The sequence below is a fragment of the Semicossyphus pulcher genome, unplaced genomic scaffold (genome assembly GCF_022749685.1).
Source record: "Semicossyphus pulcher isolate SPU_LCO1_2020_fin unplaced genomic scaffold, fSemPul1.0.p SCAF_16, whole genome shotgun sequence".
Lineage (NCBI taxonomy): Eukaryota > Metazoa > Chordata > Actinopteri > Labriformes > Labridae > Semicossyphus > Semicossyphus pulcher.
Window position 1 is genome coordinate 24,818,401 of NW_027211670.1, and position 4,497 is coordinate 24,822,897.

The 4,497-nt window shown below is 41.4% G+C and overlaps 1 pseudogene; it reads right to left on the reverse strand.

The window, feature by feature from the left end:
• Window positions 1–4,497, reverse strand: LOC138593506 (UDP-glucuronosyltransferase 1A5 pseudogene; annotated as a pseudogene).

Here is a 4,497-nt window from a genome sequence, read left to right on the forward strand (position 1 = left end):
TGTGTCTTCACATAGTCTTTTAATCACATTCAGTACAACTTTGAAAAGGTACAACAGACGTCATTTTCTTCCTTCTGGTGATAGTACATAAAAAGTGCAGCGTTTATTTCAAAGTGTTCATCCTCAAATAAAAACAAAAAACTATAAATGTGTGTTTCCTCATGTTTTTAAATGTTGCTTACGTATGCAATGATCTATTCCAACACTTTTTAACCTTTAAGAGTGCAATTGAGAATAAATATTACAGTGGCAGAAGTAGTCCTCTGAATATAAATCAGTGTATTGATCAACTTTTCTCCATTTGGTGTATGTAATAGTTAAAGTGTGTAGATGTTTTGTCAGCATTTGAAATATTTCATAATTATCCCATAAAAATGTAAAGTAGCAAAAGCCCAGTCACATTTTTGTTAGAGTGTGTATTGGTGTTATGATGCATTAGTTAAAGGATAAGGCTGCATGGTGTAATATTTAAATTCGAAGAAAAGACCAAAACCATCAATGTGTTATTCCCTCTCTCAATACTTTTCTTTGGCTCTCAGCCATATGCCCATTGGTCCCTACTGAAGATGTAAATCTTTAACAGGACTAAGGCTGATGTTTGTGAGAGCATGCTAACATGCTAACATGCTCTCAGTGACAATGCTAAGATATTGATATTAAGCGAGTGTATTGTTTACAATCTTTAGTTGGCACGAATAGTCCATAGACTGTATAAAAAGATGGAGGACATGACAGCTCCCTAAAACTGTGGCCAAACCCTCTCTATCGCCCCCTGCTGGCTGGCTGCAGTATAGCTCATAAAGCCTGCCTCCTCCATGTTAACAGATGGGACATGAGTCAAACTATAAAATCAAAATACACGTCAAATACATTTTTCTCAAACATGGTTTCTGTCATTATAGTTAGTTCTTATCATGCTGATTTATGTCCAAGTGTTCATTTTTCTGACAAATAAACTTTTAATTAGTTATTTGATGCTATAAAAAGGATGATTGACAGCTCTGTTGACAAATACAGCTCCTGCACACAATCTGTTCCGGATTAGCAGAGTGGAGGACAAACGGCGAGAGGAGACGTACCTAAAACAATCATCATTATTGAAGCTTCCATATCTGTGTCTGCCTCAGACCAACACAAAGAAGCTGCTCTGCTGTTAAATATGCAGACGTGCGGGATCTGGTTTTTATCGGTAAGTTAAGTGTGTGTTTTGGTTGGTGGAAGTGGCTATGCCGGCTCCACCTGCCGACATCTACTGCTCTGGCGCCGAATGACGTCACCAGCGCAAGATTGCAGCAACCGTCACAGGGGCTATTTTTGCTTCAATGTCATACAATGAGAGCAGATGGAGACACGTCGTTCATCTATATGTACAGTCATTGGTCCCTATTTTTGTTGGGACCATAGTGGTTTACAACCAACCTCCTGACTGAAGGGCCAACATTGCCCTCCTTAGGACAAAGCTGCTAACATGCTAAGAATATAAACAATGGCCCGCCCTATCCTATAATATAGCATGTTGATTTTAACAAGCGCTTGCTTGGTGTGCAGACCGTAGCTACTCCTGCTTGGGTTTTCTCCTCCTGCAAAGTCTAAAACAAAGGAATCGCAATGATCCAAACACAAGAGTTGTCAGCATCAACAGGAGCGCCAAGAAAAAACATATAACATCCACAGAATAGTAGGCATACCAGGGCATCTTATAAGACTGGGTGCGTAAGTGTGAAGCTCCTTTGTGCCTGATAACAAACTCAATCCAATAAATCGCTGTTTCCAGAGGATGCATTGGTGTATCCCGATGGAGAGCAGAGAGACGCTTCATGTTATTTTTGTAGGATGGATTGTGAAGAACTTCTTGTATTGCTTCGAGAAAGTTCTGGCTGGTAAGTTTGGATGCATCCACAGACTTAGCAGCTCCTCGTGCCTCTAATCTCAAAATGTTCTCAAACTGGTCGAAGAGAAGAGGTATGCCTACAACCGGTACTCCATGGTAGATGGACTCATAGACCCCATTAGTGCCGCCATGGGCCACAAAGGCTCTAACCTTTGGATGACCCAAGAGATCATTCTGGGGCATCCACTTCACCAGCAGGGTGTTGTTACCCAAATTGTGAGGACGTTCACCAACATGCCTCCATATGACCTTTTGAGGAATTTGAGCAAAGGCAGCAGCAATTTCAGAAGTGATTTCTGTAGGTAGACCCTTGACCAGTGTACCAAGAGACATTACGATGAATCCATGCTCTCCTGAACTTTGCACAAACTCCTCCAGCTCTGATGATAAAGCCTCAGAAGGCTTACACTGAAAACCACCAATGTAGGCAACATTTGGCATGGTGGGTCTGGGGAATTCAAAGACAAAGTCTACCCTCATAAGCCAGATATCAGCTCCTTGAAGAAGGTGATAGAAATTCACATCCGGACCAAAGTACCTTTCAACCAGTCTATCATAGTGAGGGCTTACAATGTATTTGTCAACGCACACGTTAAGTACATAGAATAATAAGTTCTTGACCCTTTCGAAAAAGGTCATCTTGTCTGACACGGCATGTCCATGAGTTGGAACATAAGATGTTGGAGATGGAGCTATCACAAAATGCCCCTCCCCACTGGTGATCCATCTCACATTGAAAACAGTTGGCAGCTTAAGTTCATGAGCCACAAGAACTCCCAGAGGCAAACCCGGGTCAATAAGAACCACGTCAAACTGAGTGTCACGAAGGCTTTGCATTAGAGCCTTGTTCTCAAACATTTCTACCACAACCTGGCTGGATTGTTGGTGAATTAGTGACAGCCCACTGAGCATTTCCCATTGGAAATTTACAAAGGCTGTAAGAGATGCCCCCTCTCTCTGTATCGCCAGCATTTTGACAAGGAGGTCGACAAAGAAGTCCTGCTCCTCTATGCTGATGGCTTCTGGTGGGGTGATAGTGATAGAACGGTAATGTTCTGCGTTTTCCTTGATGTACCAGCTAGTGGATGTGCGGACCACAGTGACCTCATGGCCCCTGGTGTGGAGGTGCTGGATCATCAGGTTCATGTTGACCCAGTGGCTGCCATCAACTGGGAACACCAGAATCTTTCCACCCTGGACGCTGGGACTTGTTAGGAGGGACACACTGACCACTAGAAGAAAAAGTGAAACTCCTGGGATGCCCCCCATGGATGAATCTGAGGAAAATAACAAAAATACATGGATAATGAAAGCAACCAGACATTTTACTGAAATAACCTACCACTAGCTGGGAATCGGACACAGTCATGGACTGAAACTAAATAACTACATAAAGTGACAAGAGGTAACCTAGAGTATGTTTAACTGTCACTTAAACAATCATCAGCCACTAGTAGTTAAAAGGGACACTTATCATTTCCAAAGAAAGGACAATAAGAACTCTGTAAGAAGCCTTAGAAGTTACAGAAGATGTTGGGCAGTTTAACACCAATGATCTTGCTGAGCACACAAGCAAGATCATTGTGGTGTTGCTTGACCCATGGCATTACTATGTAGCATCTTGCATTCACTAACATTATGTATGTGGTAGCCTTGTTAGCTAACAGTCATGGCTAACATTCATATAAAGCTTAGCTAATGTTTCATCGTCTACTGCAGTGGATGTGGATGTATTTCACTATCTGCTATGTTATGCTAGCAGCAGGAGTGAGTGCAGGGATAGTGTCTCATAGCTTAATCTTTCTTGATGTAAAATAAATATTACTCTGCAAACATGTGGCATTTTCCCCACATAGTTCATATTTTGGAAGTCAACAAGTGAGAGAGTCATATTTAAGCTGCTCTGCAAAATAGAGCACATAGCTGCAGTAGTTTTGCTAGGTCACAGATCATTGTTGACCTTACAAGCAAGAAACACCTCAATAATTCTCTGATTTTGAAAAATTATAGTTTTGCTTATTTTCATTCTGCAAAGCCTGCTGTACGACCCATGTTCTTATAGCTATGAAACGTGTAGTTGTTGGGTTTTTATGGCTGTAAAAGGCCATTTACTTCATGGTTTAATCTGTAAACCAGAGGGACTATATAAACACCCAGCCTGCCGGAAAAGTTGCCTTGATAGTTTAAAGTCCATTGGAATGCAAGCACAGTATAATGCCTGCAGTATTATTGCTTTCTAATCTCATCATCATAATTCAGTAAAGGCTTCTTAACAGATTCAAAACACTTAACAGAGTCTATAATCATAACATTCAGAAGCGACATGCCCTCAAGTGTCCAGTTTCCTCTCTGCATGTCTATTGTCAGGAAAGTTAGAAGTGGAATCTAACATTGTGCGCTGTTGGCTGCAGATCAGCCTCTTGCAGTTGCCAAAAACTTTTTAAAGCAAAGTTTGTTAAAGTCCTGCAAAAGTTATTATCAGCAAACCGCGCCTCTTCTTCCCAGTTATGCTGTAAAGACATGAGTTCTGTTGCAGTGTTGTTACCTACCTTAAAAGTGTGACACAGAGAAGAAATGGTCTATGAGCCCTCTAAGGACAAGTGAAC